At 36.0% G+C, this 27,544-nt stretch overlaps 1 long non-coding RNA gene across 2 annotated transcripts; it reads right to left on the bottom strand.

The window, feature by feature from the left end:
* Positions 1-33: 33 nt before the first annotated feature.
* Positions 34-26,695, bottom strand: LOC144296532 (uncharacterized). Of its 2 annotated transcripts, none has more exons than XR_013363628.1 (4): positions 26,442-26,695; positions 23,939-24,027; positions 10,346-10,436; positions 34-2,085 (listed from the first exon to the last, which is right to left on the bottom strand). It is a non-coding gene; the product is annotated as an uncharacterized LOC144296532 (long non-coding RNA). The 2 variants fall into 2 exon arrangements; XR_013363629.1 differs by lacking the exon at positions 26,442-26,695 and adding an exon at positions 24,571-24,707.
* Between the last annotated feature and the right edge of the window lie 849 nt (positions 26,696-27,544).

Below are 27,544 nucleotides of genomic sequence, written 5' to 3'. Positions count from 1 at the left end.
AAGTCTTGATAAAAATAAAATGTCCATCCTTGATTTTATAATCAAAAACAAATGCACTAAATGTAAATAGAATACAGTACTTTTTTTCCCCAAAATTTAACAACATCTCTTAGACAACAGTCAACATTCTCTTAAGCTTTAACAAGAGACAACATCAATAAAATCAGATACGAGATAAGAATGCCCACAGTCACTACTACTTAAATTTCTCTTAGAAGTTTCAGATCAGTAATTCTCTAGATGTGTTCTATGAACCAGGGGTATCAGCATCTCCTGAGAACTTGTTAGAAATGCAAATAACTGAGAGGGTGGGTACAGGGAGCACTTTGTGTGCTAAGAAGCCCTGCAGGTGATTTTAATGCATGTTTGAATTTCTTTTTATGGTGATTCTTTCTTTTTCCCTTTGAGAGAGAGCATGCACATATGCCCATGAAAGAGAGAGAAGAAAGAGATAGAGGGAGAGGGCAGGAGTGGAGAGGTGGAAGAGGAGGGAGAGAGACTAACAGACACTATGCTGAGCATGGAGCTTGACTCCAGGCTGGATCCCAGGATGCCGAAATCATGACCTGAGCCAAAATCAAGAGTTGGTCACTTAACTGCCTGAGCCACCAGGCACCCCTCTAGTGTGTATTTGAAGTTAGTTCTAGATAATAGTTCAGAGAAGGGGCAGGCAAAGTCTATGCAGGCATGTGGTCTATATCACAACTATTCAACTCTGTAAATGTAGCATTAAACAGACATATAATTTTTAAACAAATGGGTGTGGCCATATTCCAATAAAACATTTTAAAAAACAGGTTGAAGACTGCATTTGGTCCTTTGGCAACCTTTTTTAGAGTCTAAAATTTAGACAATAACAGAAGACGAGAAATCTAAAAGGAAATATACTCATCAGAGGAGAGAAGTAAAAATATTACTTCCAGATGATATGTTAGAATAATTTGAACCCTTGGAGATTAAATGGAAACACAGATAGATAAGAGGAATCAATAAGATATCCAGAAACAAAATGCATTTAAATAAATGAGCCTATTTTTAGATTAACTATGATAACATAATATACTGTTTTTAATAGCAATAAAAACATCTAAGAATATAATGTCCAAATGTCTGTACATTTCATAAGAATCCAAAGGAGACCTGAAATAGTGACAATCAATGTTTCAGAGGCTGCACCCAACTACCAGCTCTTGCCCATAACAGTCATTACCCCCTGACAAACCAGACATTTTAGCTATTTACTGGTTTATTTTCAGTATCTCCCAACAAGACCATAAGGTTTGTGATTGCTAGGATTTTTATCTGCGTTTTTTACTGTTGGAGAGAAAGGTCTGAGAGCAGTGCCTGGCACATAGTAGGAATTCAATCAATCCATTGGCTCATTGAAGACATGTATGCTCATTGTTCTCCAGTTAATTGCTAGAGCTAATGCGATTTCCATTTGAAAATGATTTGAGACTTAACAAAATAAACTTCAAATCCACCTAAATGGGTGAAAACAGCCGAAGGTATTGGGGGAAGAAAAGCAGAGGACAATCTGGCTTTGCTGATATTAAACTGTACTAACTAACTGTAATTATCAAAATATTGACAAATTAGAGATCTAGTCAATGTGCTCTGGATTTAGTATGAAAAAAGATGGCATGACAAATCAAAGAGAAAACAAGTATTCAATCTATAGTATTAATAAGTGAGTAAGCAAGATTATCATATCAGTTAAAAAGTAGGCAAAGGACTTGAAAATATTGAAAGAGAAATCTCCATGTGGTGGCATCATAGTATGGTTAAGAACATGGACTTTTATTTTGGATCAAACTCAGATTCCTTTGTTTATGAGCAGTGGGACCTTTCTGAGCTCCTAAGAAATCCCGGTTTCTAGTAATATTCTGGTGCATTCACTTCATCTGCAAAAGCAACTGGCACAACCACTCCCTGCCGGTGCAGCTCTCGAAGAATATCTAATATTGAGTCTAATTCTGCGCGGAACTTGTCCAATTCACGATTCTTCAACTGTGAAAGTCTTTTCCATTTCTCAATTTCTTTGTTTTGCTCGGTTTCTACTACTTGGTGTGTCTGCTGTATTATCTGGAAAAAAAAATCACATTGCTGTTACAGTTCATAGTGGGGGAATATTTAACAACCTCAAAGAGCTTAAGTGGGACAAAGCTGACAGCAGTAGAGAGGAGGGAGTGGTGGTGGGAAGCCTTACCTAATGGGCTTCATTGTGTCCGTCAACAGGCTTGTGGATGAAGAGGGTAAGAAGTGGGAATTCTAACTCTGATAGGGAGGTTAGGGAGCTTTAATCTTTTTGTCTTTTTTCTTTTACTCAAAACTTAAAAAAATATAGCATTTAAAGCATCAGAAATTTCTAGTAAAAAAAAAAAAAAAAGTTATTTAACTCCTAAAAGCCCCTTAAACCTTCTCTGCACAATAAGATTTATACTTACATCATAAATTATTTTGGTGAGTTGATAAAATTATATACAAAAAACTTAGCATCATATTTATCTTATAATAAGAGCTTAGTAGATGTTGATTTTTGTTATATCAAAATTGCACACATACAAAAATATCTGAATGTCCAAAAAAAAAAATTGACTGATTTAACTATGACACTTCCAAGGAGATCACTATGCCACAATTAGACTCATATATTTGAATGATATTTAAGAACATCCAAAAAAATAGGCAAATGTTAGAGTAAAACAACATGAAAATTATATAAAGAAGATGGTACAGATTTTATTAAGAAAGAAGGAGAAACAGAAATGGATACATGAAGAGATGCACTGAAATAAATACTGGATGAAAACTATACCAAATGATTAACAGAAGCCCTCCCTGAGTGGTGGGCTTTTTTTTCTTTTCTTTTTTTTTTTTTTTTTTTTTTACTTATTTATTCATGATAGACATAGAGAGAGAGAGAGAGAAAGGCAGAGACACAGAAGGAGGGAGAAGCAGGCTCCATGCTGGGAGCCTGACGTGGGACCTGATCCCGGGACTCCAGGATCACGCCCTGGGCCAAAGGCAGGCGCTAAACCGCTGAGCCACTCAGGGATCCCCCTGAGTGGTAGGCTTATGAATGATTTCCTGATATGAATATGTGTTCCACTTTTAGTAACAGAATACATAAAATAAGATAAAAGAATTCTTTCTTAATTCTCATTTTTAAGGTCTTACTTAAATTCTGGTTAGTTAATACACAGTGTAATATTAGTTTTAGATGTTCTTAAGGAAGTATAATAATGACTTTTGGATAAGTGTATCTGAAATATGTCTATTTCAATGATCGTTAAATTCTTACAAAATGTCATGTTGAAATTTTTTTTTTCATGTTGAAATTTTAAGGAAATAAGACTAACACAGAATTTCTTCCCTTGAGATTTGCATCCATAGTGTCTAAAACTCTCCTGTTTTCATATTTGTTTTCTCTTCAAAAATATCCAGAGAGAAGACAGAGTTCCAATCTGGTATTTTTGGAGGATGAGTAGAGGGGAAAGATAATTCTAAAGGTCATGGGGAAAAGGCAAAACTGGCACTCTTAATATGTCCTTGGAGAATCAACCTCACAACCTAAATTGGTTTCTTAGGAGACTGGTATCAAATTGTTTAATAAGAAGATCCACATTTCCAGGATTCTATTCTCTTCTCGTCTAAAAATACCTTGGAACGTGATAGTCTTGAAACCCCTTTGAGACTTGGCTTTCCTGAATGGCATTTCAAAATAAATTCAGTTGCTTTGTTGTAGAAGATTTGGTTAGCCTTTTGTTTCACACATTATTTTGGACGCTGACAACGAATCCAGAAATTCAAAACATAAGCAAATAATTCAAAATTATCCTTGAAAAGCTACAAATGAGGCAGTGTTTGTAGAGAAAGGGATATTGGACTGGAATTCAACAAAGTTGTATTTCTGGATTTTTCAGCAGTGTCTGCGGAAGTTCATTTTGATTCTTTGGGGTTCAGTTCTCTGATCTGCAAAATGAAGAGGCTGGATGTGATGTTTTTGAAGTTCCTTTCAAATTTAAAAAGAAGCCTGTGAAATGTTATGAATTAAATGGCCTTCATATTCCTAGAATATATGAATTCAGTGACCATTGAAGTACGTTAAAATCAGTACATTTCAACTATCTTTCAGTGAGGGGAGATAAAATCAAAATATTAAGTTCAACCCTGAAATTCTGATTATAGAGCACTTTATTAGTGCAGCAATTATCAAAGCAAATTGTTGAGTCCCAGAAAAATCAAACAGCACTGAGTTATCTTAGCAAAGTGCCATTGACCAGAATGGCTATATATATCTGAGGAAGGAGGGCTCATTCCTCAAGGAAGGCCAGTTTCAGTCTTTGGTATTATCTGGATAATAATTTCAATGTCTTTTCTTCAATGTCTCTGTCTCTCTCTCACCTACATCTAATGACGTTAAACCCTTTTTTTTTTTAATCTTTTTGGACCTGCTCAAATATTGATAAAAATCTTTAATAAAATCTACTTGGAAATTGAAGTGGTTGATTCTGGCGTCCTAAGATATCCAAATACTAAAATCTCTGATAAGGCTCTGCTGACAACATCCCAGACAAAATACAATGTCTGGGAAGCCTAAATATAAAAGACAATGGGTATCCATATATTGTTATAATACTTGTGATGCTGTCCTTAAACACATCGCATAATAATTATGTTTGCATGACAGCAGCTCCCTTTGGATTGTGAGCTCCATTGGTGCAAGTAGCGTGTCTCAGTATAAATCCCCAGGGCTCTGGATATGGTGGATGCTCAGTGCATGTCTGAACAATTAATGCCGAATGAATGGAGATCCGAGAATACATCCTGGATTTAAAGTCTCTTGATTTGAGGTTTGGGGGTTTGTTTCTTTTTATTTAAATAAATTATCCTCCCCCAGTGCTTTGACTTGAAAAGTAAAGCCAGATGATTATAATATCACATAATTTTTTGATGATGAAATAACATTTGTGAAGTGTTTTTTTTTTATTAAAGATCAATTCAAATAGGTTATTATTATAATTACCAGTATGGTGTAATATTAAAAGTGAAAGAAGGCCTCAAACTTAGCAAAGCAGTATGGAAATCCATTGAAAGATTCAAAGCCTTTTATTCTTCCTTAAAGACAGGACTGGAACACAAATGCTGTTGTGACAACAGTGGAGTGACAAGGATATACACAAATTACTCACATCAGGTTTTCTCAGAGCTGGATAGAGGAAAGGATAAGCAGAGTAGGATAGGGAAAGGGGACAAGAAGTCACACAAGGAAGGGTAAATGTTCAGGTTTCCTCAAACCCATCCTCAGAATGTTAAAGCCCTGAATCCTTTGCTCAGGGGAGTTTTCAAACAACTTTCTAAATGTTCCAGTTTTTAAAATAAAATAATTTGCAAGTTCCTCCTTATTATAGAATAAAAATGGCAACAAACTTAGCAGCAGGATGATGTCCTGAAGATACAGAATATATGACGACACAATCTGGCTGATTGCAACCTTGACTCCAACAATGAGTAGCTGAGGGACCCAGGACAAGTTATGCCTCTGGACCTGTTTCCTCAGCCGGAAAACTGGCATGGCCTTGCTGAGTGTCCAGTTGTGATTTCACATCAGTTTTCTACCCACCACCCTCACTTTAGTTGAGTAGAACTACCTGAGCTGTATAGTGCTGTTAGCCACACAGGACCATACAAACAAAACTCTAAGCACATGCAAGGAAATAATGGAAACCTCTTAGATTGAGGTAGGTGCAGTTTGGTACCCGGCCTCAGAAGCGCTGGCTCCTTGCAGGATGCCAGTGTGCACCACATTCAGAGGGATGAGCTCTTTCTTATGCTGAGTTTGGAAGAAGGTAACTTAGGCACAGAGAAGTTAATATCCTTTTATCACGAAAACATTCTTTCCTTCTAATGGCATACAGTTACTGGTGACTCTCTACCCCACAGACGGAGGTATATGTGTGTGAGTCCCTAGAGAGAGAGGAAGAATTAATGTGCTCACGGGTGTTGTTATAACTGTTGGCAAAACATATAAGAAGAGAGTTTGGCTTGTTGAATTTGCAAAATCTCTTATTTTATTAATAAAGTTTTTATTTCCTTTGAACCCACATTGTAATGCTTGTTCATAGTACTCCTGCAAATAGCTACTATAAATATATCATCACACTACTAACAGGAAGTTAAGGGAAAGGCTTAATTGAAAAAAGCGTCTGAAAAGACATTGGTAATATTAAAAGCATAAAGTACAGGAACTAAGTAGTCTCTTTAAGCAATTCATTATGAAACCATATGTGTCCCTATTAGGCTAAATGTTCTGAGTAATATGTTAGATAGGCCTACGATCAACTACCTTTGTATCAGATATAGGACAAATTGGAACTCACTAGTCTTTTACCAGCTGTGCGATGAAGTTATGGGTCTATAAGAAATTTCAATATTGAGCATCTCCTACTGTTTTCCCATGAATGTGAGTTCCAACCACACGACCTCTTTCCACACTTTGCACTTCGTTCTACTTTGGACTTTTGTGGATGCAACCATTGACAATGCCCTGCCCACAGATTTTGACTTGGCCCTCTCACTTCACATGTTGCCTCTTTAGGGAGGCTTCCCATAATTTAGTGGTTCTCTTTTTAACCAGAAATTCTGTTTTATTTTTGCAATATGAGCTTATTGCATCCTCAATGCCTAGAACAGTACCTGGCACTTAGAAAGCATCATGCGTTGAATAAATGAATGAATGAATGAATGAATGAATGAATGGTTAAGTTCTCCTATTTTAACTTCATAGTGTGGATTGTCTCAAAACCAATATGTGACATAGATGTTCACCGCCCATATTTTAAAATAGTTACTTTGGAATTCTGCGTTTCACCTCATAAAAACAAAAGCAAAAAAACACTCCTGGGGAAAAGGCAAGAAATAATATAATTAATAGTGGAGAGCTTTCTCCTGCTCCAAATATGCCAGGGTAGATTGGCCATCATTTATGCCTTGACAGCTCTCTAATTGGTGGGATAAAGGAAGCAAGACAAGATAGGCCAGGGGAGGATGTGGGTGAAACGACCCAGCTAGCTCAGGGAGGCTCTCCCAAGCTCAGCCTGCTGCCCTACTGTATAAAGAAAGTGGGAGTTTTATAATATTTTTTAACACAATTGGCAGCCAAAGCAGGCACCTGGAATCTCATTATATTTTGCCTCATATTCTGGCCTTAGTATCATCAATCAAGCTGCCCTAATGTTTTCTTAAAGTAAGAGAATAAAAGGAAATTATGGAAATATAAATACTTCCCCCAGCTACTTAAAAATTCTTGCATGTAAAAGGGATATTGTGAGAAGTACAACATAAAAAAGAGACCAGAACTGAACCATTTTGTGAGATGATTTTAGGGAAAAATGTTTGTCCCCCTCTTGGTATCCTACACATTCAGTGGAGGGAAGAATAGTACTATAATCTACATTTGCCTATATGCAAAATAATGATATATATGTTAATATACATTAAATATTTACTCCCTCATTCCCTCAGTGTATGTGTATGTATATTGAGTTTTTAGTACATACCAGTTCTGTGCTAGTGAGTGAGAATACAGTAGTGAACAAAATGGCTGAGGGCTCTGCTTTTGTAGGAATTATTATTTTGTATTTGAGGAAAGCAAGAACAAATCAATAAATGAACAATCCCATCACAGGTTGTGTTAAGCGTTATGGGGAAAATAAAGTACTATGAAAGGTCTAATGGAGATAATGGGAGGATGATGGTATGCTCTAACTTATGAGATCAGGAAAGATCGAGCACCCCCATGGTCTCTAGAAAATTCTGGAAATAGAACATTATTGTCCTTGACTAAATTTAATCCCTTTCTTCCTGATCATATCTAACACATAGGATATTTTCCTTTTGGAAATTATACAAACTCTGGAAGATTTCACAGGGAGAATGTTACTCTCTTCTTTCCATTTTACTCCTCCTGCTTTGACACATTGTGAAGGCCTGTGGACTGAACTTCCTGCATGGCTCAGCTTCATTTGTTCTATTCAGTTCTCAGCTGTTCTCAGCTATTCTCTGTACTCCAAGGACTCTGGTTCATTATCTGTCCCTTGCTCTTAAAGAAGAATCTAGTTCCTTCCTATTATCCCATTTTAGGTGTGTTCACGGCCAAACTCTTTCCTCTCTCCTCTTCGGCTTGGTTTGTTCGTGGACCATATTCCATGGTATCAGTTAGCTTGGATGCATTTCCCATATGCTGTTCCCAGAGGCCAGTTGTATAGAATGCAGATGTGTGTGTATGTGAGGTAACTCAGACACACATTTCTTTCTACCCATTTCCCATTGCACTTAAGATTTGCTTAACAGTCCAATGACTTTAAATAGCATGCAGTGATAGGGTGCTGCTCCCTCACCAGGAACAGCCAGCACTTTTTATGAATGAGGATATGATTTATTCTGTAGCACCAATACCTCAAACTCGGATTTCCCTATAATTCCTTTTGCTCCATGTCTACATGAAATGGATCGCCAGATTAGGAATGTTCCGCAACAAGTTGGAAGGAGCAGATAAAGCTGTAGTAATGCTAAATTTTAATTAGATCTTAGACAAAGATATCCCTAGTATCTAAATAGAATGCCAGGTAAATGAAAGAAGTAAACCAGGCAGGCAAATGTGCAATTGCAATTAGTGGATATATTTAAACTCGATCTTAGTAATTATCTGTTAAGAATAGGAGTCAATAGCTCTTCCAGTGACCTTGAACAAATTGTATAGTTCTTTTAAAGTTTTCCCAGTCCATAAACAAGGGTTAATACCCTTTTCTATTTGCTGACCTCAAATAACAATGTCTCAGTATAAATTATGTGTTATGAGATCTGTTTGTAAAAAAAAATCCTGCATTAATAGAAAACATCATTACTTTGTTGAAAATTAATGTCTTGGTACTTACATAGTACCTCAAAGAGTTACAGACTTATACTCCGTTTTCTTCCACACAGAGCAACTGAATTTCTGCTTATTTTCCCTCACAGATATTAGCTTTTATGTTTCCATAGTTTGTTTTTTTTTTTTTCTTTCCTGGCCATATTTCTAACCTCTTTAGATAATTTTATTTTATCTTTTCACCCTCACTTGTGAATTTAAAACCATCCAATTTAGCATTATTACGGAATTTAATTTAACATATTTTTTCAGACGCTTAATAAGGATGTTAAACAAAAACAAAATACATTCTATTTAGATACTAGGGATATCTTTGTCTAAGATCTAATTAAAATTTAGCATTACTACAGCTTTATCTGCTCCTTCCAATTTGTTGCGGAACATTCCTAATCTGGAGATCCATTTCATGTAGACATGGAGCAAAAGGAATTAAAGGGAAATCTGAGTTTGAGGTATTGGTGCTACAGAAAAAATATGATCTTGCAAGGTGTTCCTATAATGACATCAGAGTCAACCCTCTTTTTGAGACAACTGGCCATGGAAGAGAGTAGATGTGGCAGTCTGCCACAAAAGGTGCAATTGAGAGGAAGAGTACTCTACGAATATTGGGAAAACATTAGATAGGACATTCTTGCTATTATATTCCAAGTAAAGACCAAAGAATTTAGTCAGAATATCAGAAGAAATAGGGTGAGCAAATATATATATATTTTTAATTCCTTGAGGTCAGCATTAGGAGTGTGACTATCGATTGAACACTCTCGGAGCTCCTTCCCCCTTGGAATTGCTAGACATTTAAAAGTTAATCATTATCATACCTACTATGGACTGAAGAACTAATGGACACTGTGCTTGGCACTGGAGTATCTAAAAAGCTTCTACAACATATACCCTGATTTTAGGGAGTCCACATCCTGTTAGAGACACAGAAGTCTAATGTACTTTAAACCAAAATAAGTGTCAATGGAGCCATGCAGCAGAGAGGAGAGAATGAACTGGGTGGTATGGAAGAAATTCAAAGAAGAAATTACATTTGAATTGAGTTTGTCAATAAGAATTTGAGCAATGGAGAATGGGAAGAAGCTAGTCAAAGGGATCCGTGTGTGAAAGGATATTTGGAGTGAGGCACTTTCTACAGCTGGGGAATTGGCTAGTGTGGTGGGAACAAAAGATACCAGTAGTGAGGACAAGTGGAAATGGCAGAGAGAGAAAACTAAAAACAGAAGATTAAATTGTGAAGGGCTTGAAGTTTACTCTCTAGGCAATTGGATAGAGTTGGAGGCATTCTCGAATTTCAAGTTGCGAATTAACATGATCCACTCTATAGCGATGTTGATCAGCAGACTGATGCCTGAGGAAATTTCAATCCAGTTTCAATATTCATGTCTTTCAAGCCATTCCAATTGGACTTACCTCCTTCAGTTGTAGAAAGCAGGTATACCAGCAGAAATTCCACAAAATACAGATGGATCTTTGAGTTTTGTTATTGATTTCACCTCCGTCCCTGAGAACAAGTTTATTGTCATTAAATACAGGTCACTATTCTGTAAAATGTGATCATGTAAAATATATATATGGTAAAAATAGGAGTGGCTAAAATGTTCAAGACAGCATCTACTTTTTCAAATTTTCTAGTTATGTTATAACTAACAAGACTTTTTAAAAGACTTGTTACTTAAAGCGTGTAATTATATATTTATATTTACCTAATATATTTGCCCAGATTTCTAGTGATTTTAGAAATCACTGTCTTTGTTAGAATTTTAAGCTTTCCTATTTAGAAAACCATTTCTAACTCATTTCAAGACACTTTTCTGCCTTCATAAATATAATTAACATGATAATTAACAAGATGACACACAATTTTGCAGTTAATTACAGTTAAAACCTGAGAAACAATTCCCTTTTTTGTATTAGCAAACATTTGAATACAGATGGCATAAAAAAAGAGTTATGTTCACCTCAAGAAATTATTAAAAAGCTTTAAAACTTTTTGTTAACTTAAAATGTGAGAACGACTTGCTTGGTTGCTTTATTCCTGAATAGAAAGTAAAAAAGTTAATAAGGCTTTACACTAATAGACTGAGCTCAACACCATCAATATATTAAATTCGAGAGGTATGTTTGTTCAATGAATGAATGGATCTTTAGTTAAACCACTTGTAATGTAAATTGATTAAATATATGACCATTATCCATTTTACTGACAGCTGTTCACCATTCCCCTAAGGCTTACAACTTGCTGTTGTCAATTTTTATTGAGCATTCACAAAGATATGGGCACTGAACACACCCAGTGCATTAAGTCTCCCTGTCTCATAGAGGTTTACTTTCTGGTAGGACATCACCTGTATTAAGCATGTCGCAGCAAGATAGAAAGCAGTCCCACTAATATGTTCCTTCAACCCATATTCTTTGTGCGTCCAGCACTATACTAGGTGCTTGATATCTACCAAAGGCCAGATAAATAAGGTCAAAGTGTTCTCTGCCTTTGTGGAATTTGTAGTCTATCATGTTCTATCAGGCAAGGAAGGCATTAAACAGGTCATTACAAATGTCATAACTGCTAAGAAAATTAGAAAAATAAAAGTGCAGTGGAATTCCATAGCTCCAGTCCTAAGTTAACTTGGGAAGTAAAGTCTCATTACTTGTGGTTTCTTTAGGTTTGCCCTATATTCATATTTTTTTTTAGGTTTCGTGTACAGATACATGCATTCCTTTGTTCATTTCACAAAGTTAATCAGTTTTACAGTTAAGTCCTATCACTGGGAAACCTTGGAATGCTATTGCAAGCAATTTGGAAATATTTCACGTATGTTAGGGCCATTGGATGGGACAGATTCAAGTGAGCAGCTTACATACTGGTGCCCTCCAGAAAACTTTATAATTATGACTTATAAATTTCCAGCTTTGAAATGCAGTAATGGTTACAATGTTGGGGGATGGGAATCTTGTTCGAGAATATCAGAGCTTGTTAAATAAATAAATAAATAAATAAATAAATAAATAAATAAATAAATAAATAGAATATCAGAGCTTGTAAAATTAAAAGTGAAATTTTAGACCTTGCAAGGTGGCATCAGATTCTTCAGCAAATATTCTAAACTGTTTTTATTTATTTTATTATTTATTCATGAGAGGCACAGAGAGAGAGGCAGAGACACAGGCAGAGGGAGAAACAGGCTCCATGCAGGGAGCCTGAAGTGGGACTTGATTCAGGGATCACACCCTGGGCTGAAGGCAGTGCTAAACCGCTGAGCCACCCGGGCTGCCCCTAAACTTTTTAAAATTGGCATTGCTGTTAATATAATCATGAAATAAGGAGTGATGTGGCATTTTTTTTTATTGAAAAGCTATAATCAAGAAATCATAGGGAAGCCTTATTTCTAAAAGAAGAGAGATAAAAAGAATCTGAACAATCTTTTTTTTTTTTTTATCACATTTTCCAAGTGTAATTTGTGTTGACTTCTCCACACCAAAATTTTATACAGTATTTTGGCAATCAAACCATGTTAGAAATGAAATGCATGGTGTTCCATTACGTTCACAGAGATCTAAGGAACAAAGTTCATGAGGCTCTTTTATCAATCAGAATTTTAATCACCATTGTTACTCCCAGAGGATATGATATGAAAGGTGACTTTTCTGTCCATACAAAAATAGTAATAAACAAGTGAAAGTGACATTATTATTTCTTATCTGCTAAGCTTCAATAATATTCATCTGTCTTATGCCATTTCCCAACCACATTATCGGTTCCCCCTTCCTTGGGCATTTCTGATACTTAACAATGGTTTAATTATAGTTACTCAAAATAATATGGAGAACAAAATGATTATACACTATACAGGATATTTAATTTCCCAGTGTTGGCCACAAAACAAGTTTCATCTAAATGCCTCTCTTAATGATGACTACAAGTCTAGTCCCAGATCTATCTATACTAATGGATGACAGTGTTGTCTGTTATCTTGGCACTTTCCTTTGATTTAATCTGTGAGATAAAACATGACCAAGAAGATAACAGTCATGAGGAATGTATAGGATCCCGGGACCTTCCCCACTTCCTCAAGTACATACAAGTCTCTTGTTTCTCTTTCCTATTGTGATCCATGACTAATTTATAGCAGCTGAAAGCTGACCTCAAAGAAAAAAACTTCCCTTCTCTATCCTTTGATCACTGTGACAGCTACAAACTAAAACACTTTGCACATCTCTCAGTCTGCATCCAGGGAAAGGCTGTCAGTCAGTAACCTTTACTGAGCCCCAGTATGTGTGCAGAGAGAGCACTGCTTTGGCAGCTCTGGGATATTACAAAGGTCCTGAAGTTCCTGCAGAAGCCCTGACCATCGGGGGCTCTTAGAGTAAAAGACAGTAATCAATTCCAAGATGAATCTGTAACTACATAAAGGAGACCTATTCCTGCTGGAAATTTTCCGGTGAACTTCACTCTTCTGCCTCTGAGCTTGCACCGGGGTGCTGATGGGATTGCTCATGACATCATTTTATAATTCAGCTGCTGGTTCAGTCCTGCCTAGAGAAGTGAATAATTCTAGGGAAGCAATAATGAAAGCAGCTCCTTTTGGAATAAAAAAGCATCACTATAGGATCTGGGTGGCTCAGTGGTTGAGTGTCTGCCTTTGGCTCAGGTTGTGATCCTGAGGTCCTGGGATTGAGTCCCACATTGGGCTCCTCGTGGGAAGCCTGCTTCTCCCTTCTGCCTAGGTCTTTGCCTCTCTGTGTCTCTCATAGGTAGATAAATAAAATCCTTTAAAAAATGTATCACCATATACTCAAGAGAAATACTACAATATTCTTTTGATACGGACAACTACGTTTCAGTTAAAAACATATTTAGGGCTTTTTCTTCTTTTAGCAGCCAACTTTATTATATAATTTGGGGAACTTTATAGGAGAAACACACATTATTTGTTTTATGGCATTCCCACATGGGATGAGATAGACATGGGTTAAGGGGGGATCATGACTAAGGAACATGGATAGGATTTCTTTTTGAGGTGATGAAAATGTTCTAAAATTGATGGTACTCAGACAACTATGGCTATGCTAAGATGGTGCCATTTAAATGGGTGAATTGTATTATGTGTGAATTATATCTGAATAAGGTTTGTAAAAAATAATTCCCTGTCTATATCCGCGGGCTTCGTGTCAAACAATAGCCCCAACCAGCATTCTTACTCTTCTCTTGATTGATCGCTGATCAGTTGACTCTACAAAATTCAGTTAACTTCTATCCCCTAGCTAACAGAAAGCAGGGGGGAAAAAAGGCTTTGAAAGCTAAGCTTTTAAGAGTCTGAATCAAATATTACCTAACACACATGCTTTAATGAGATACAACCTTTTAAATTACCCAGCTGCATTCAATTATCCAAAATGCAGACAAAACACGTAGTTGTTGCCATCATTCTCAGCCTTGGAGGAGTATCTCTTTGTTATGCGTTAGCTCTGGTCTATGCAGGAGGGCTATTGGTTCCTTTCTCCTTCATCTCTCCTCAAAATAGTTGTCAAACAGGTTATGCTGCTAGGCAAGTGTGAGGCTTGGCGAGACTGACTGAGTTCTTTTCAAAGAGCCACTGTTCCACAGAGCCTTTTTCTTTTAGTCCATTATAGGTAGATAAAAGATACTTTAAAATGTATTCTATTATTTCTAAGTAAGTCATAGAAAATGTATGTGTTTTATGATTTGCTTGCTTTCATCCCTTCCCAAATGACAAAAAAAAAAAAATATTAGGTTGTAAAAGAGGTATATGTAAAACCATAACAAAGCAAAAACAAGCCAAACAACTTGAAATTATATAATAATTCTAGAAAAAGAAAGGATCAGAGTAGGGAAAAATGAAAAGGCACAAAGTACATACAGCTACTTGGCTACCGCAATTCGAGTTTCTAAAATTCATCCAGATTATACTTTAAGCGCTCAGTAAAGAAAATTGGTGATCCAAAGGGTATCCCAAACCAGGCCTTCATGTTTGGGACTAGTACCCCTCAGGTCATGGTAGCCTAGCCTTTCATGCTTAGGACTCACCTTTGTCTGAAACCAGAAGGGATTTTTTTTTTTAAGACTTTATTTATTTATTCATGAGAGACACAGAGAGAGGGAGAGAGGCAGAGAAACAGGAGAGGGAGAAGCAGGCTCCATGCCGGGAGCCCGACGTGGGACTCGATCCCAGGTCTCCAGGATCACACCCTGGGCTGAAGGCGGCGCTAAACCGCTGAGCCACCCATGCCCACCAGGAGGGATTATATGTGTGTTTGTATGTGTGCATCTAATTAAGGTATAATTTATATATAACTTTATATTAATTTCGGGTGTACGACATAATGATTCTGTATCTGTATATATTATAAAGTGCACACCATAATATCTACTTAGTACCCAGCACCACACATAGTTACAAAATTTTTTCTGATGTCTTTTTTTTTTTTTTTAAAGATTTTATTTATTCATTCATGAGAGACACAGAGAGAGAGGCAAAGACACAGGCAAAGACATAGGCAGGCTGTAGGAAGCCTGAGGCAGAACTCGATTTCAGGACCCTGGGATCATGACCTGAGCCAAAGGCAGACATCTGCTCAACCACCGAGCCACCCAAGAGTTCTCCTTCTTGTGAACTCTTAAGATGTACTCTCTCAGCAACTTGTAATGAAATCCAGTATAATTAACTGTAGTCAGCAGGGATTGCTAAGAATTTTTAAAACATCATTCATCATTTATTTCCTGGCAATTGATCATGTATTGGCTTATTATTGATAACTGCCAGAATGATCAAATCTCCTCATTCCTTTTCTAACCCATCTTTTTCCTCATCTCCTCCTCATGTGTTCATCTAGCACCTTTATGAAGAATACAAATCCTCACCTCCAGTGGGGTTCTTCTACTCAAGTGTTGAGAACTCAAAATGCCAATCAGGCCCTTCTTTTTAGATTCCTTAAAAGTATCGTGTCCACAACTGAACTCTCTGTACATGTCCAGCGCCAAAAGAATCCCCCACCCTAACTGCAGTGTTTTGTCAGAGGCTATTACCATGTTCTCAATTTCCTGAGCTATAAATGACAGTGTCATTTTGAATCATGATCTTACTTCATTTCCTGTATCCATCCAATCACTAAGGCTTATTGATTTTTCCTTTAAGTTGTTGCATATTCACATAATCCTTTATATTTACACTGCCATTTTCAAAGTACAAGACCTTAATACACTTTTTCCTGGATTACTCTGAGTCTCCTGGATGACTTCCCCCTCCCCTCCAATTGTAGAGTGGGACTCTGAATTAACAACAGGCATAACTCTCACATGGTCTCCCTTAATCATTACTTATCCATATTAGTCCTGGGTTCAAAAGCCTTGCTTGCTCACACTGTTTGTGATCATTTGTCTGACACCTCTGTATGTCTGCAAATCAAAAATTTTATGTGGAGATCAATTTAAAAACCTCAATTTCTCTGTATAATCTCCTCTGGCTAATTAAAATTTCTACAAACTTCCATTCCTCTGAATTACTACAGAGCATGGAGTTTACATAGCCTCAATTATCAATTAATTGTATAAGGCTTTGTTTTGTCAGTATTTTTTTCTTGAGTGCTGGTTTAAGTTCTTGGGCATAGGGATTAAGTCCTTTGTGGTTTAATGATAGTGATAATGGTGGTTTAATGATGATAACACTGATTTCCACAAGTCACTCACAGTAATATGGCACTGCTCCGTTGGAACATAAGCTGATCACTCCTGAAAGGAAAGAAAGACGGAGTCGAGGCTGGGGAGAGGATGGGTGTAGAAAGGTTAAGGAAAAATGTCTTCCAAGGACAGGACAAGACCCAAATTTTAAAGATAAGCTGTACAGCAAATGCATGGTTACAAGAGGGACTGAAGAGCAGAAAAGGGGCTTCTAGAAAGTGGGTTCTATCCAAATTTAAAGTCAAAGAAGCTTCTTCCAGTCAATTTGACAGATTCTAGAAGTGGAACGGAGGCTGGAGAAAAGGGAATAGTAGTAATTACACAAGGGAGATGAAGATTTGCAACTGTTAGACTGAAGTTTGGGATTTTGGCTTAGTAGACATGGGAGTAAGATCCAGTACTAGAAGTATAGTTAATCAGGAAAACTACGCTGGTCCTGAGGTAAAACTAAGTATTACAGCCTGGTGGAGGGACTAAACTCTTCCTGTGAAAAAGACAGTTTTTATGGAAGAGAAGAGATTTTCTGTATACATTCCTGGGTTCTTTCTTCCACCTTCCTCTTGGTCAAAGAATGAAATAAGAAAGTCTGATGGTGGTTGTTAGCCCATTGGCCCATGTTTTTCAACTGAGAGCTCATCTAAAGAAAATCCATAAATATCAATAAACTGGTAACTTTTTCTCTTTCTTTTTCCTTCTGGGGCAATACCAGATGGTTTCCTCAGCAAGTAATCAACACTAACATCACCAGTAATGACACAGACAGACATCAAGGACCTCTTGATATGATACCACTGAGAATCATTCCTATGGTATTGTGGGGTTAGGGGTCAGGGATAAAATGCATAGCCTGAATCTAATCATGAAGAAACATCAGAGCAATTCAAATTGAGGTACACTCTACAAAATAGCTGGCCTGTTCTCTTATCAAGAGAACAGGCCAAGGCAATAGGGCCTTGGCAATAGGGCAATATCAAGGCAATAGGGCAGCCTGGGTGGCTCCGCGGTTTAGCACCGCCTTCAGCCCAGGGCATGATCCTGGAGCCTCGGGATCAAGTCCTACGTCATGCTCCCTGCGTGGGGCCTGCTTCTCCCTCTGCCTGTGTCTCTGCCTCTCTCTCTCTCTCTGTCTCTCATGAATAAATAAGTAAAATCTTTTAAAAAATAAATACATAAATAAAAATAAATAAAAAATAAAAAATATATCAAGGCAATAAAAGACAAAGAAAGTCTGAGAATAATTCCAGTTGTAAAGAAACTAAAGAAATTTGACCAGTAAATGCAATGTATGACACAGGAAATTTTGTGAGGAAGGATATTATGTAAGAGTGTAGATCTTAAAAATTCACATCACAAAAAAACCCAAAAAACAACAAAACACAACTTACCAATGTATGGTGACAGATACTCACTAGAATTATCATGGTGATCATTTCACAGTATATACACATATCAAACACTACATTGTAGCTTTGAAACTAAGGTAATGTTCTATGTCAATTATACCTCAATTTAAAAAATAAAAATTAAGGAGACAATTGGCAGAACTGAGCATAGACTGCAGATTAGATGACAGTATAGAAGCAATGCTTAATTTTCTGTTTTTGATAACGATACTGTGGCTATGCAGGAGCAGGCCCTGTTCAAAGGACATCCTCACAGGCATGTTATGACCTAAATGATTGGTGTCTGCAGTTTACTCCCCAATAATTCTGAAATATAGATATGTAATGGATCAGGAAGATGAGAGAAGTAGAGAGATAAAGAAACACTGTAAAATAATTGATGTCAAGTGTCAAACAATCGTAAACTTAGGTAAAGAGCATATTGTGAGCTCTTATATGATTCCTGCACTTTTTCTGCGTTTGAAATCACATAAAAAAAGTTACTAACATGTTGAATAGAACAGTGAATAGATGACTTTTAATGAAGAGATGAGAAGGTTGTTCTATTTTGTTGTTTGTTTTCTAAGAGTCGAGGAGTTTAGGAGCAAAGAAATAGAAGGACTGCTTTTAACATCTCGCAAAGGGACAATTAAATGCCATATACCAGTTATTTTTCAGTATGAAATATTAGATCCAACAATTTTTCTGTGTGAGCAACTCCTTATCCATTTTAATAGATTAACATCAAAAATTCTTTTTGTTTTGATCAAATTCGTACTTGAAATTCTTTCAGGACTCCACCATGAAACAAATTTAGTAAACAAGTGTCATAAGGAAGACTTCCCAGCCTAACATCTACTCTCAAGATCTAGGTTATTGGAGACTAAATTATTCATTCCCTCATTTCAGTTTTAAAAGAAGAATGAGAAACATTTATAGCACTGACTCATTTACTTAATTCAGCAATCAGTTTTCATTGGCAACTGACATTGTCACCTTTTTTTGGCCCATTGATGCCATCAGCAATAAAGTAGGAAAACAGAAATACATATAGGTCATATTATTTTATACATAGGTAGTACTTTCTAATTGCTTACTATTTAATTTCTTTTCTTATTAAATTTGTTTTAAGATTTTATTTATTTATTCATGATTGACACAGAGAGAGAGGCAAAGACATAGGCAGAGGGAGAAGCACACTTCCCATGGGAAGTCTGATGCAGAATTCAATCCCAGGACCCAGGGATCACACGCTGAGCCAAAGGCAGATGCTCAACCACTGAGTCATCCAAGCATCCCTGTTTATTTATTTATTTTAAAGATTTTATTTATTTGAGAGAGAGAGAGTGCATGTGCGAGCATGAGTGGGGGGAGGGACAGAGGGAGAGGGACAAGCTGTCTCCCCACTGACCAGGGAGCCCAAGAAGGAGATTTGATTCCAGGACCCCAAAATATGACCTGAGCCAAAGGCAGACCCTTAACCAACTGAGCCACTCAGGTGCCCCTCCTCAGGAAATTTTAAAATAGGTTCCCTCCCTCCTCACCCCCCTACTCCCCATTATACCCAGTTAAATGTCTTAAAAATGGTGGTGTACTGCTCCTTAATGAAAAATTTATATCATAAAAAAATACAACCTCCAAAATCTCTAGTGAAGACACAAAAGTTTACATTTTATTATTTCCACTTTCTTTTAAGAAAATTTACCTTCTTTTACTTGAGTCAGAATACTGCATGAGAATAACTAAAAGCCAGAACAAAAATTACCCACTGTTCCATCACTAACAAAATCAATGTCTTTACTCATTGTGCCCCATGAAATTGTCCACATGCAATTTCTGTTTTTATATCATGTAGCAATACTCTAGATATACTGCTATTCTGTGTATAATTCTATGGGTACATTGCTATTTTGCCACAGTATTGCTTTTTATGGCTCCTTTCTGTTCTTTCCTCCTTCATTCTTTATCCTTCCACTCAGGGCACCCAATAGTAACAGATTGACATATACTCCCTCACATCTTCTTGCATAGTTAACAGCATATACAAATATACACGATCAAAGACTTCTCTCATTAATTAGAATTGGTACATGCTCAGTAAATGGAGAACATATAACTGACGTAAGTATAACTTCAATATTTCATTAATTTAATCAAATACTTTTAAACACATTATATATGATTTAAGAGTATGGAGCTGGCTGATTTTAAATTTTTTGCATAAATCAGACCCCAACTTCCAGTTTGATTTTCTCTAAAGTGGATCAAGCTTTTGAAGATAATTGCTAAGCAATTTGGTGTGTAATTTTTCTATATTTTTATAATTTTCTTCTCTACTCTTTTCACAGTGGTCTTGCCCACACCTGAATTCTCAATATATATTTTCAATAGCTTTCTTTTACAGAGTCTTTTCAAAATTTTTAACTTTGCCTTCTTTTTAATGACATATTTATTTAATTGCTTTTAAAGATTTTGTTTGTTTGTTTGAGAGTGAGCAAGAGAGAGAGAGATAACACAACGTGGGAGGGGCAGACTCCCTACTAGTCAGGGAGCCTGATGTGGGGCTGGATCCTAGGACCCAGGGAACATGACCTGAGCCAAAGGCAGGTACTTAACCAGACTGAGCCACCCAGGTGCTCCCTTTATGACATATTTATAAGCACTTTGTGTAACATTTTATCAAATGTCAAAATTGCAGTAGAAATAACATGTGGTACAAAGTTAAATGGAAGACCGTTGAAAGAACTGCTTTGTGTTTTTTTTTTGTCATTCACTTTATATAAACAAAATTATCCAATATATATTTATAAGCAATTTGATTTTCTTAATGACACATAATTACTATTTTTCCAGAACAATAGGCTTAGATCTAACTCATTCTTTTCAATAGCTGAGTAATATTTCATCAAACAGATGTGTTAAAAATCCAGTCAACTGCTCCTTATTGATAATTTAGATTATTTCCAGGTTTGACCACTTCAATGTTTTAATGGGGATCTTTTTACATAAATTCTTAGATATTGCTACATTTATTCCTATGGGATAAATTATTTAAGGTTTGTTCCTCTTGTCTTCCAATTTCTACTTTTAATATTCTTAAATTCCAAGAATAATTATACTATATTTTAAAACAAGACTGGGGCTTAAAATGGATCACCGTAATTCCTGTTTATACTTGGCAAGATTTTGACCAGTTTGAAAATTTCCACCAATCTGGGATCCACTGATAATTCTGAATCCAATAGGATTCAGAATACTATTATCCACTTGTTGGTTGAGTAGTTTCATAAGTAAATTTCTATAGCCCATGTACCTCTTGCAGGTGAAGAATGCTACTCTAGGACTGCTCTGATTTATTCCTGTGATTTCTCCTACTGCAAAATCTGTCACGGAGTCCAAAGTAAAACTTTGTCTCTATTGAGATGGTACAAGGAAATATGAAGAACTTAAACATGTAAAATGTTAGTACAATACATAAATCAAAGCGCATGATTTCTATTTCTTACAAATCAGAACGAGGGTATAAATAACATAAGAGCTAAGCCTGTTTTTAGTTTCCCATGATAATGTAAATTATTTTTGAATTTTATAGTTATTGCAGGCCAGTGGGCTATAGCATACCAGCATGTGATATATTCTCCTTAAACTGTGAGTAGCATTAACAAGCCGCTTTAAGGAGATTCAAGGCTCACGAATAGCCCAGGAAAGCTCAGGGCCGCCAGGTTACATGACTCTTCCCTGTAATGTCTGCAATCGTATACTGTATCTTCTAAATCAGCTGCTATGTGTGAACATGGAATGACATCCAGTTGCTCATTCTGCAAGATGCACTTTTATGTGTCTCAGCATAGAAGTGACCTGATATATTTACATAATAGTTGTTCTCTTGATTATCAATATCTTATTCTTGGAAGTTTTATAATAACCAGAAGAATGGAAGTGGGCTTTATTGTAAGTTTTCTTTAACCATTTTAGATATCCATAGTACATGTAAGCCAAAGATGCTGGAGACAATAGAAGCCTAGGGTTATACAAGCATATTTTGCAATATATCATTTATTACAAAAATAAGTATTTCCTTCCTGACTCTTCTAAATTAGAGTAATGCAGAAATTTTGTTTTTGTTTTTGTTTTTGTTTTGTTTTGTTTTTTAATGCAGAAATTTTTAAGGAAATTGCAAGATTCTGTTTAATGAAGTAGATCTAGACATTAACTATTCAGACCATGGATGCATATCTTGATGTTTGTTTTGCCTCCTGCCCTCACAAACCTGTTTTAAGCAAGAACAATGATAAAATCTGTCTTAAGGTTTTCATTAATGCTTGGCAGGTACCAATGAGCTACTGTGGGTTTATGTTAATCTTGTAATATATACATGCAAAGGCTCCACAGATAAAAACTAAATATGTAGGTGACAGTGTGCCCTTGTCTGCCACGTTATGCTAAAATTTTGATCATAAAGTTAACACAAACCCTGATCATAAAGTTAACACAAACCCTGCCACACCCCTGAGTCCTGGATTAACAGAAATAAATTTTTGTATCTATCTCCATTTGTCACACTATTTGCTAAGAGAGACTTGGTCATGTTTTTATGATTCAATATTTCCTGACTATTGTCTTTATGTTACTTTCTACTCAGGATTTCTGCCTAAACCACTGGAGGCCTAATCCTTGGTATAGTAAGGAAGCAGAGTAAAAAAGTAGATCTGTTGCTTGGAAAAAAAGTTTCTCCCTATTTGCCAAGTCGCTGATATGCTCTTAATGCTTAACAACAAGATATCAAGAGTGGAGGTGCTCAGATTTGTAGCCTTTGCAGATTTCCATGTTATCATTGCTCTCATTATGGATGATTTCCAGCCACCCATGTGATATCACTAAATGCAGATTTGGGAAGAGCTGTTAACCATCATTTCTTCCAAAACAATACAGATCCCTCCCAAGACACCTATTTAAAAACGTGTTAATCTCCATCACCTTGGCATATCTAACCAAGTGAAGTTGAGTAGGGGATGGAAGATAGAATTACAGAGGTGAAGAGAGAAGCTGTATTTCTGAATCACAGTTATAATTGAGAAAAAATTGACTATGGAAAATCAGAAAGGAAGCTACATTTCAGAACATTTGATGAAAAATATCAATCTGTTGTTCCTGGGAAGTCCAGGGTTAATTGGCAGAACCAATGGCTCTTAATTGGCACCCAATAATTTTTTTTGTTTTGGTCCATGATCAGGATTTGAAATAAGTTACCATGCATAACAATGCTAGTTATTTTAGATAAATCTGGAACTATTCATTATGATGTATTGTTCTTAAGTAATTAAGACATTTATGTTTGAGGTGATATAGTTTCTATAATCATGTATCTGTAGATTTATTCTATCCCTTGATCTTTCATGAGACTTTGTGGGAAGCCCCACAACCGTTTAGCAGCTCAGAGTTTACTTCCCAAAAAAAGATATTATATTACACTCTATTCTCTTTAGAAGATTATGACTAAATAATATAAACATCAAGAATGCTTGAGTTGTGTAAACACCAGTACCATCCCAAACTATAGAGTATTACTATCAAACAGAATTTTCTACACTGATAGAAAAGTTCTATATCTACTCTGTCCAGTTAAACATTCAGTTTCTTAATTGAACTAGCCACTTTTCAAGTGCTCAATTGCCACTTAATTAAATTCAATTAAATCTAAATTTAAATAGCCACATGGAGCTAGAGGCTCCCATGTTGAAAGTGCCACTCTAAAAGACAAACCACCAATGTTTATATCTTCTTCATCAGCAAAATCAATAGTTGGCCAACAATTCTGTCACATGTAGTGACAAATATGGCATTTTGAAAAAAAAAAACTGTTCATGAATTTTAAAAACTTTTTTTCACTAATAGTGACAAAAATGGAAAGAAATTATATATGCTTACAAGAAACTTATCAGTTCATGATTTCAAAGCTTTTTGAAGAATCCGATTTTCTTTCACAACATGAATTTCAAACATGGATGAGGACTTAACTAGAAGAGACAATAAACATTAGAAATGAGTACAAGTATGGTGGTAAATAAATGAATATTTGAATGAAGTCTTACCTCTTCAAGATTCATAAAAATACCCAATATCACTGCTGATTTTTCCATCACTAATTTAAAAGTATATGTTGCTGACTTTATAAATATGTAGAATTACTTAACTCTTAGAAATGTATCTGGAAATCATCTTATAAAGCTGAAGTGAATATTTAGTTGAGAACCAATTTACCATAATATTCTAAAATTTAATTTCATTCCAAAAAAATGTCTGTAAGCCTGTGGTTATCCTAAATTTGGCAAAATAGCTTATCCAACTGTTTCCTAAAATACTTTTGGATTTGATTTAAAACAAAACAAAAATAAAGAAAACAGCCACGAAAATATCTGTAATTCAAAATGGTTAACTGAAGTTTTTATAACTATTTATTTTTTATTAGCTGATCTTCCATTATGCAGCATTGATCTCTTGGCAAAACTGTTTGAGCTATCCAAATCATATACCCAGGAAACAATATGCATTTTGTTTACCTGTTCTAGAAGAGCGTTGAAAAAAGCTCCCCTAGTCCTCCAATTAAAATGTGAAAGGCAGGCACAAAACAGTTTGGCTGGTTCACTCAGTGATAAGGAAACACAGGCTTAGTTTAATTCATTCTTCTAAAGTGCCAACTGACAAAGCTTACATTGAATTCGGTCCAGCCTCAAAAGTATAATTGATGTCAGCTCAAATTCTCAGCCAAAGACAAACACTGAATCTGTTGCTATTGGCTTTGTTTGGGTTTCAGGTGCGGGGCCCCTGCCATATGGTATCCTTGGGGCAGGGTTTTTGTTATGGCGTGTGTGTATGTATGTGTGTGTGCTTGTTAATATTGCAAACATCCTTCAGTTGCAAAGCAAACAAAGGAAAGGCAATCCACTCATAGCCTAGAACCAGTATAGACCACCAACTGCTGGGTACTATTAAAGTTACATAGAGCATTAGACAAAAAGAAGTTCTTGTCCAAGATATTACTTTACCAATGAATTCTTTATTTGCCCTTGACATCCTGTTTTCCTTGCACCAACAAATGTCTCTGCATTTATAATTAATGAATTGACACTGTATTATTAATATAAACTTCAAGATATTTTATAACAGAATAGTGATCTTTTTTTCAAGTTTTGTATCCTGAGTGTTCATTAAATCATCATTGACTATGACAGGACAGCACTTTTTTATATACATAAAAGATATTTTATTTGAAAGTGGCAAATCATTTGTATCGAATGAATGCTTTATATAAGAAACTATTGAATAATTAAAAACATAGACATCTCTAGCATGATCAATATACTTAGTCCTATATTCAACAGATTTGAAAAATTTAGAGTTTTCTTCCTTGTTGATATGATTACAACCCTAATGACTCAATCAAGTATCATCAGGTCCCTATCAAGTTTGGGCATTGAATGAGGCCTTATGGGGAAAAAAGACATAAAACAAAATCCCTACTCAAGAAGCAAAGGGTTTTCATGTCTAAAAAGAATACATATGAAACAACAATGGATATTATATGCAGAATATAAGCATTAAATAAAAGTTGCAGGGAATTAAGAGCCCAAAGATATAAACACATCCTGGGAGGTTCCATAAAGGAGATAGGACTTAATACAACTTTGAAGAATGAATAGATTTTATATAGAAGGACTAGGTTATAAAATATTATTACAAGTAAGAATCATTACATGGGAAAAAGGGGGGTTAGAAGAAACATATTGGGTTATTTGTAATTATAGATATCAGTATGACTAGTCTGAAGGAAAATAGGGAATGTTGTCAGGTAACTAAACTGGCTGGATTTGTTAGAAGCTTATTGTAAGGGGTTTGGACCTGATGCAGTAGGAAAGTGTTTTCAGGGAGGCATGGGATCATAAATCTATGCATTTAAGGGCCTGGGATCTGTCTGGTCAGATCAGGAAAGTGGGGTTTCTTGGAAAGCCCCATGTTCGTCTGTCTGTTCTATATATGAGAAGACTTTGAAAGATTATGTTGAGTAAATTATGTTGTATTATTTAATTTTTAAAAAGTTTCCATAGACAATAGCAATCTTCAGCTCTTTTAATCAATCTACAGGATAAACTCAACTCCTGTAAATAAATGCAATACATTTATAGTACAATGATTTCATTTTTCTGACAGGGTCATCATTGTGAGTCTTAACAAGTTATTAACAGAGGACAAAAATTTGGAAATCCTGACTTTGTACCTACACTTTTGCTATAACTGATACTATAATTGCAATACAAATAAACAAATAACAAATAAATCAGCTGATCTTTTGGAGAAAACATAGTATAGAAAACTAGATGTTAAGTTGCTTCCACCCAGCATCTTAAAAGGACAAGTTTATCAAGATAATTACAGGTGAGAGAGTTTCTTCCTGTTATTACTGCACTCTCCAAGAATTCAAAGACTAATTAAAATGATTTTTTCACACGTGTTAGCTTCATTCAACACCCAGCTCCTGAGAGAGTCTTGGTTAGATTCACCTAAGTCATCTTGTTTTGAAAATTATGTTAAAAGTCAAGCTCCTTCTAAATACTATGACTTCATAATAGGTCCACCACTGAGCACTTCTCCAGCAGTTACCAAGATCTATGTTTTAAGTGTCCTAACTTATAAGTTGGAAAATTTCATTGCTTAGTACTCTAACTCAAAAGCACTGTTCAAGTGGGAGTTACAGACCAAGGATTTCAACCGATTTTTTAAAATGTTGCTCTATTAATATGGAACGGACGTCTCCAGTCTATTTGGTTAAATGCTGTTTTGAAAGGCCAAGGCTGGCCAATTTGTCCTGTTGGGTATTAAATTTGACCTTTGGATTGTTGCTCTCCCTCTCGCTAATCCTGCCTCTTAGATATACAGTTACCGTTCATTTAAAAGAAGCATGGTGACCATGCTGTTAATCATTAGAAAAGGGTTTGTTACAGATTTATGAATGCCTTGAATGCCTGGCGAGGTGTTTTTGGTATATGAATAATCATTATGAACACCTCATCTATAGCTTTTTCTTATTCTACATCCACCTTTTTAAAGCAGTTGTTCTCAACCCATTAGAGCCACCTGGGGAGTTTTGTTACAACTCAATGTCCAATCCCTCCCTCAGACTATTTGAACCAGAATCTCCAGCCTTCTCTGCCCATAAGTTGAATTGGAACAGTGTCATGTGCTTCCAATTTGCAGGGCAAGTTATGAAGTTGTGGTCCATCCCATATTTCTTCGAATCATCTTAACTCCCTTTTGAACCCTAGAGAGTAAAATAGAGGAAGAGTTAGCTTGGGAACGGGTTGTCACTGTACTTTCTGTTGCAAGTGATAGAAACCAAATAGAAACTAAACTAAGGAAAAGAAGAAATTTCCTGAGTCATGTAACTGAAATATCCTGCAAGTAAGGCTAGGTCAATGAGTGGATTAACGATGTCACAAGGGCTTGGTTTCTCTTCATCTCCTGGCTGTGTCTTCTGTT

Source organism: Canis aureus, chromosome 24 (assembly GCF_053574225.1).
Source record: "Canis aureus isolate CA01 chromosome 24, VMU_Caureus_v.1.0, whole genome shotgun sequence".
Classification (NCBI taxonomy): Eukaryota; Metazoa; Chordata; class Mammalia; order Carnivora; family Canidae; genus Canis; species Canis aureus.
Note: the sequence above shows the minus strand (reverse complement) of the source record. Positions and strands in the feature narration are given on the sequence as shown.